This window comes from Scyliorhinus torazame, chromosome 16, assembly GCF_047496885.1.
Source record: "Scyliorhinus torazame isolate Kashiwa2021f chromosome 16, sScyTor2.1, whole genome shotgun sequence".
NCBI lineage: Eukaryota > Metazoa > Chordata > Chondrichthyes > Carcharhiniformes > Scyliorhinidae > Scyliorhinus > Scyliorhinus torazame.
The window spans coordinates 113558920-113567250 of record NC_092722.1 but is presented as its reverse complement, the minus strand read 5'-3'; positions in this window follow the sequence as shown (position 1 = coordinate 113567250).

Genomic DNA, 8331 nt, shown 5'->3' with positions numbered 1-8331 from the left:
CTATGTGTGCCTCGTGTCTTTTATAGTCAGATCCCACCTCTTCAGTGTCCTGCCTGCTTATTGCTCATGTCCTGTTCTCTGTGTCCATCAGCTGCTTATCTGTATATCATTATGTGTGTGTCCGCATATCAAGACATCTTTTTTTAAATGTTTGGATGACAAATGTGAACGTATTTACAAGAATATGCCAATATTAACATATATACATGCAGCGAATGTGAACATATGTACACGTGAAAACAGCTGTCTAATGCGAGAACACAGAACATAGCAAACAGAACAAATGTTCATAAGTCCAATCTGTGGCTTGCGTCTGATCCTGGTCAACCGCTGGAGAGGTGGTGGTGGGGACGACAGCGCTTTGATGGGCGGGATTGAAGCCTGACTAGTGGCCTCCTGAGTCAAGGTATCAGGAGGTGGCAAAACAACAAAAGGAAACGGAGAAGAATGTGGTTGCGGGCAGGCAACTTCGCGCAGTGTCCGTCTGTTTCATCGCACAACAGAAACATCAGCCAGGCGCACAACGTACAAGCGGGGGGGGCAGCCTGTCGAACAACGACAGCTGGAGCTGACCAGCCTCCATCAGGGATCTTGACCCGAACAGTGTCTGACGGGGATAACACGGGCAAATCGGTGGCATGAGCACCAAGGCCCTATTTCTGCCGGTCTCGGAGTTGCTGCACCTTCTGCAGCACCGGGAGGTGATCCAGGTTGGGCACTTGTATGGCTGGAAGTATCGTTCACAGGTCCCCATTCATCAGGAGTTGAGCCGGCGACATGCCAGTGGACAGTGGGGTCGCCCTGTATGCAAGCAGCGCAAGGTGAATGTCAGACGCAGAATCCGCGGACTTGCAGGTGAGCTGCTTCACTATGTGCACCCCTTTCTCAACTTTTACGTCCGACTGCGGATAGTGTGAGCTGGAAGTGACGTGTTTGAACTGAAATGACTGGGCAAACAGAGACCATTCATGGCTGCTGAAGCACGGGCCATTGTCACTCATGACAGTGAACGGGATACCATGCCTTACAGGCCTTTATGACGGTCCGAGATGTGAGGTCTCAGAGCTTCACGACTTCAGGGTAATTGGAAAAGTAATCAATTAACACGTAATCACGACCATTTGTATGAAAGAGGTTGATGCCAACCTTGGACCACGGAGAGGTTTCGATTTCATGCTGCTCAAGTGTCTCCTTACTCTGCGCTGGCTGGAAGCGTTGACAGGTCGCACAGTTAAGGACCATGTTCGCGGTGTCCTGGCTGATCCCAGGCCAGTAGACAGCTTGCCTGGCTCTGCGTCTGCACTTTTCCACACCCAGGTGGCCCTCATGGATTTGATGGAGCACCAAGCTCTGGAGACTGTGTGGATTTACAATCCAGTCCAGTTTGAGAAGGATACCATCAACCACCGTCAGGTCATCCTTTACATTGAATAATTGAGGGCACTACCTTTTTGCCAGCCATTGGCTAGGGTTGCATAACACGCTGCAAGAGGAGGTCTTTGGCTGTCTACTCACGGATACGAATCACCTTCTCATCAGATACCGGGAGGGTGCTAGCACACAGCTGCACCTGTGACTCAACCGTGACTCAATTTGCCGGATGACATTCAGTGGTTCACTAGGCACGGTGATGGAGAGGGAAAGTGTATTGGCAATGATGAGCTCCTTGCCAGGCGTGTAGACCAGGTCAAAGTCGTACCTTCTGGGTTTGAGGAGGATGCGCTGCAACCGAGGCGTCATGTTATTAAGGTACTTGTGGATAATATGGACCAGGGGCCTGTGATCCATCTCGACTGTGAATGTCGGCAGGCCGTAGACATAGTCATGAAACTTGAGAATGCCAGTGAGAAGGCCCAGGCATTCCTTTTCGATTTGTGCATACCTTTGTTCGGTGGGCGTCATTGCCCTTGATGCATTGGCAACCGGTGCCCAGGATGAAGTGTCATCGCGTTGCAACAGGACCGCACCAATGCCATCCTGGCTTGCACCTGTCGAGATTTTCGTTTCCCTGTCTGGGTCAAAAAATGCCAATACGGGTGCAGTGGCGAGCTTGGCTTTCAGCTCCAACCACTCTGCCTGATGGGCTGCCTTCCACTCGAAGGCAGTGGACTTCTTCACTAGGTTTTGTAGGGCCGTGGTGTGTGAGGCCATGTTTGGGATGAACTTGCCCAGAAAATTGACCATGCCCAGGAAGCGCAATACCGCCTTCTTGTCTTCCGGGACCTTCATGGCTGTGATGGCCTTGACCTTGTCTGTGTCGGGGCACACGCCCTGCTGAAAGATCTGGTCTCCTAGGAACTAGGAGCTAGGAACTAGGGGCTGGTTTAGCATACTGGGCTAAATCACTGGCTTTTAAAGCAGACCAAGGTAGACCAGCAGCACGGTTCAATTCCCGTACCAGCCTCCCCGAACAGGCGCCGGAATGTGGCGACTAGGGACTTTTCACAGTAACTTTATTGAAGCCTATTTGTGACAATAAGCGATTTTCATTTCATTTCATTTCACTTGGGTGTCGACATGCCAAAGCAACATTTGGTCCTGTTCAGCTTCAGGCCATTGGCGTGGACACGGCGGAATACGTGCTGGAGACGGAAAACATGCTCCTCAGGGGTCGTGGACCGTATGATGACGTCGTCCACGTACACACGAACCCCTTCGATGCCCGCCATCATCTGCTCTATGATGCGATGAAATATCTCCGATACCGAGACGATGCTGAATGGCATACGGTTATTACGGTACCTGCCAAACGGTGATTTGAAGGTGCAGAGCCTTCTGCTGGACTCATCCAGATGGATTTGCCAGCATCCATGTCACACATCTAACTTCGTGAAAAACCGTGCATGTGCCATCTCACTGGTGAGTTCCTCCCGTTTCGGGATGGGGTAGTGTTCACGCATTATATTCTGGTTGAGATCCTTTTGATCAATGCAGATGCGCAGGTCTCCAGAGGGTTTTTTAACCACCACCATTGAGCTGACCCAGTCAGTCGGTTCGGTTACCCTGGAAATGATCCCCTGCTGCAGCAGCTCCTTGAGCTGTTCCTTCAGGCGCTCCTTCAGCGGAGCCGGGACCCGGTGTGGTGCATGGACCACTGGCTTGGCATCAGGTTGCAGTAGGACCTTGTATCGATATGGCAAAGTGCCCATCCTGTCAAACACATCTGGATACTGAGCGAGGATGTCGTCAATGCCAGCTTAAAGATCCACGTTGGAGGATGTCGTTGAATAAACCCGTTGCACCAGGTTTAGCTTTTTGCAGGCATGCACGCCCAGTAGGGATGCCCTGTCCGGCTTGACAATTTCAAACATTAGCCGTGCATGGGTTCTCCGGTTGGAGATGAGTAGATGGCAGGACCCCAGTGCCGTGATGGCATTACCATTATAATCCAGGAGCTGGCAGGCTGCTGGAAGGACCTTTGGGGGCTTCTTGATGCGTTTGAAGTCTGCCTGAGAGAGGAGGTTGACAGAAGCTCCTGGGTCCAGCTTGAAATGGATGGAGCAGTGGTTGACCTGCATCACCGCACGCCATTCGTCCTCTGAATCCCCAGCGAGGATGGACTGAATACGAGATGAGTTAGGTGTGGCATGTTCACGTGTGGTAATGATGCCCACTCGGTACATAGAACATAGAACATTACAGCGCAGTACGGCCCTTCGGCCCTTGATGTTGCGCCGACCTGTGAAACCACTGTAAAGCCCATCTACACTATTCCCTTATCGTCCATATGTCTATCCAATGACCATTTGAATGCCCTTAGTGTTGGCTAGTCCACTACTGTTGCAGGCAGGGCATTCCACGCCCTTACTACTCTCTGAGTAAAGAACCTACTTCTGACATCTGTCTTATATCTATCTCCCCTCAATTTAAAGCTATGTCCCCTCGTGCTAGACATCACCATCCGAGGAAGAAGGCTCTCACTGTCCACCCTATCCAATCCCTTGATCATCTTGTATGCCTCAATTAAGTCACCTCTTAACCTTCTTCTCTCTAATGAAAACAGCCTCAAGTCCCCCAGCCTTTCCTCATAAGATCTTCCCTCCATACCAGGCAACATTCTGGTAAATCTCCTCTGCACCCTTTCCAATGCTTCCACATCCTTCTCGATCCGTTGTACTGCCAGGATCAGAATCCTGTAATCGTCGTTGCACATTCTGGATGCGCCATCGTCGGAATTGGGAGCGCTGACCTCTGACTGGTGGTGCAGACCTGCACAAGGCTGCATAGTGTCCAGGCTTCCCACAGTTTAAACATCGCCTGCCTCTTGCAGGGCAGTGTCCCTTTAAGTGGGCGTTGCCACAGTTCAGGCACGTCATGACATCAGCACTGTGACGCGGTGTACGTCGTCGCACATGCGCAGTGCGGTCGGCAGGCGCCTGCACCTGCATAGTGTGGGTGTCGGCCGCTTTGTTATCCCATTTGCGTCCTGCATGCGTGGGGCTCCGGGAAAAGCGCGCAAGATGGCCGCTGTCTTCAATGCTGAGGCGCTGCATCCGGAAGATGGCCTGCACACTCACTGCCTCGGGGGAGGCAAGTTTCTCATTTTCAGCTGATTTGTATTGGGAATACCGATTTTTTGCGTGCTCATGCACTGTACATGTTTCAATCGCGACTAGCAGGGTCATATGCTTGATTTTTAAGAGCTGCTCTCTCAGAGGATCAGAGTGAACTCCAAACATGATTTGGTCTCTGATCATGGAGTCAGCAATATCACCAAAGTTGCAGGACAGCGGTGGAAGGCGGAGGCTAGTTAAGAAGGCATTGAAAGATTCATCTTTACCTTGAAGATGTTGTTTGAATATGTAGCGCTCAAAGATTTCATTGGTGTCCACTTTACAGTGACTATCGAACTTGTCCAGGATGGTCTGAAACTTTGTCTTGTCCTGGCCTTCGGTGTAGTTAAACGAGTTGAAGAGTTCGATGGCTTGATCACCCGCTGTTGAGAGGAGAAGCGCAATCTTTCTTGCCTCAGACACACCCTCGAGGTCTGAGGCTTCGATGTACAGCAGAAACGTTTGCTTGAATATCCACCTGTTGGCACTGAGATTGCCGGAGGTCCTGAGCTGGTGAGGAGCCTGAATCTTCTCCATGGTGCCGGGATACATTTGCTGGTCATCACGGAACGGACTGAAGTAAGCCACCTGGTATCATGTTGTGTTCGGTACACTGGTCTAACACTGGCTGCAACTGGATGCAGCTTAGAAAAGAAAGATACTCCAGACCTTGAAGTTAATTCAATCAGGTTTATTGAACTAATAGCATAGTTAGCACAGTTCTCTGTGAGTTCAACTCTCTGCTAACTTAAGTGTGGTTACTCTGTCTGACTGAACCAGACTAGCTCTTAGCCACGTGGTGGAGGTGTGAGGTTGTAACAACACCCCTGACTGACTCTCTAGATTTTCATCAGTGGAAAGAGGGGGAGTGTGAGTGCCTCATGTCTTTTATAGTCAGATCCCACCCCGAGTGTCCTGCCTGCTTATTGGTCATGTCCTGTTCTCTGTGTCCATTAGCTGCTTATCTGTATACCATTATGTGTGTGTCCGCACATCATGACAGGTCCCAGGTTCGATTCCCGGCTTGGGTCACTGTCTGTGTGGAGTCTGCACGTTCTTCCCGTGTCCGCGTGGGTTTCCTCTGGGTGCTCAGTTTCCTCCCACGACTCCCAAAAGACATGCTGTAAGGTAATTTGGACATTCTGAATTCTCCCTCAATGTACCCGAACAGGCGCCGGAGTGTGGCAACTAGGGGATTTTCACAGTATCTTCATTGCAGTGACAATGTAAGCCTACATGTGACAATAATACTCTATGCTCAAGAGAAGACAGTCTTGTCTATTGTAGCCACCTGGGCTGGCCACTTCCCGACTTAAAATGGAGAACCGCAAAGACTAAAGGAAAAATTCAGCCAACACAGGCAAAAACGAGCAAGTGCAGAAATCCTGTGTATTGCAACTTGCAAAAACCAGACAGCACTGAAACCAGCAGCCATCTGCATAGTAATGAGAGATTCCAAGGCACAATTGAAACACTTAAGGTGAATAAAGCCAAGCCAGACTCCTCGGCTCCAGCAGGAGTCAAGACAAAGGAAGGCCAACGGACATTTAGGGACCGCCCAGCGATCAGGGAACAACTCCAGTATTGGAGAAATCGATCCAAGTGATCGGAACGCAGTCCAATCATTTGGAACCAGGTACGGGGTCCGCCCCGAAGGGCGGGAAGCCCCTGGGGACTATAAAGTAGAGTCCCTAAGTTCAAATCGTCCTTCTTGGCAGGGTCACTCAACAACGCAAATCAACCCCTGAGAGTGAACTGCCCAAGCTGCCGCATCAACCAAGTAAGTCTCCAGTCAACGCTCGCTACGAGATAGGCGCTCCTAGCTACAAGTCCATACCAGCTTTTGAATCCTGCAGACACAGGACCAGAACATTTGTTCCCCTGACCTGGTGGGCCAATTCCGAAGCTAAGTATAAGCCTTTTAGTGATAGAAATAGTCTAGAAAGTAGAGTTATATGGATAAGTAGTGACTTACTGTATATAATAAATGCGTTTTGACTTGAATCTTACTAATTGGTGTGTTGGGTTATTGATCAGTACTTGAACTTGAACCTCGTGGCGGTATCATAAAGTTACCTGGCAACTCTAGAGCAAAGATTAAACAAACAGAGCAAATTACGAATTAAGAGCCAACCAAAAGTTAGCAACATATTACTGGCGACATCCTGGTGGGACCCGACTTAGAAGTGGCTTAACCACTCCGAGAGAACCCAAAATTTGAATTAGAATCCAATTGGGAACAGAAAAACCACAAGTGTTCAAGCAGTTCTGATCAATCCTCATAATTCGGAAGTGTGTTAATGTATGCTTAACTAACAGGGCTGTAAGGTAAAACTGATAGATTTTTGTTGCAAAAATCTGTCGGGAGTTTGTATTCCGGAAAATAGCGAAAGCCGTACCCGTAATTACAGCACCACCTTAGTACCCCTCGTTCCAAATTTTAAGAGAGTATTTAGAGAGGAAAGATGACAATGCAGGCAATGCAACGCCTCATGAACCCTGAAGAATTTGTGGTCGCAGCGACCAGCAGCAGAGAAGGACAGTCTCCCATTTGGGACGAGGAAATTAGGAAGTACCTCAAAGGGAAAGGATGGCCCCTTTGGAGTGAGTTCTGTGAGAATAAGGAAACAGGACCCGGGAGTATAGGACATACTTGGTGGGAGAACCTGTCAGAGTTTCATAAGAAAAGCTTGAGAAAAGCTCGCAAGCCGATGGCAATCGTGTCCTGTTTGGCACAATTGCGAGGCACAGAGGAGGTCGTTCGGACGCTCCGTAAAGAGACAGAAGCAGTACATTGAATGAGCAAGGTCGATGTAAGTGAGGTTGAGAAAGAGAACATAGAGTTGAGAAGGAAGTTAGCAGCAAAGGACGGAGAGGTGGATGATGCCAAGTGGGCACACCAGTCTTTTCTGGCGCACCTAAGCACCTTCCAGACACAGTACGAAAAGGCCTATCAGGACACGCAATGTGCAGTCCTGGGAAGAGTGGAAACAGAGAAACAGGTAGAGGTATTGCAAAGGCAGTGTAGCGACCTGAAAGCAGCATTACGAGCACTCCATGCTACCACCACGGAGCACAGACAGAGCTCACTAGATCATGCGAAGTGCAGGAAGCAGATTGCAGAACTGTAGTCTTTGCTTTCAGTTCAGAATGGATTCCACAGCACCTTTGGATCCCAGTTAGATACAGAAGACGGCCCAGATTGGGAAGAATTAAATGAGACCGCGCGTAGATATGTTCAGGGAACATGTGCGCAAGGAAAGCCACAGAAGAGAAAAGCGCCCCAACCCCCCACATCTCAGACAGATCAGGTTCCCATGAATCCAGTAACCACCCACCGTACAGTCACATCGGACGGAGATACAGAATTTCTTTATACCACCCCCTTAACCGTGACCCAATGACGGGACGCGTGTGAAAAAATCACACCGTTCCTCCCCACCTCAGACCCCCACCACTTCTTTGCCAGAGTAAAGCAGCAGGCGACCATGTACGGCCTGGACGAGGGTGAGCAAGTGAAGCTCACAGTTTTGAGTTTAGACTCTTCGGTCGTAGCAGCCCTTCCCGACCCACAGAATGTAGGAGGAGGCACCCTTGCAGAGATGCACGCAGCGATCCTAGACACGATCGGCTACAACAGAGGTGACCCAGTAGAAGGCCTGAATAAGTGCAGGCAGAAAAAGACAGAACACCCCACAGCGTTTCCTGGACGCCTGTGGATTCACTTTACAGCCGTTTTTGGCAATTTAGACCACGCCCATTTGTCCCATGACGGTAT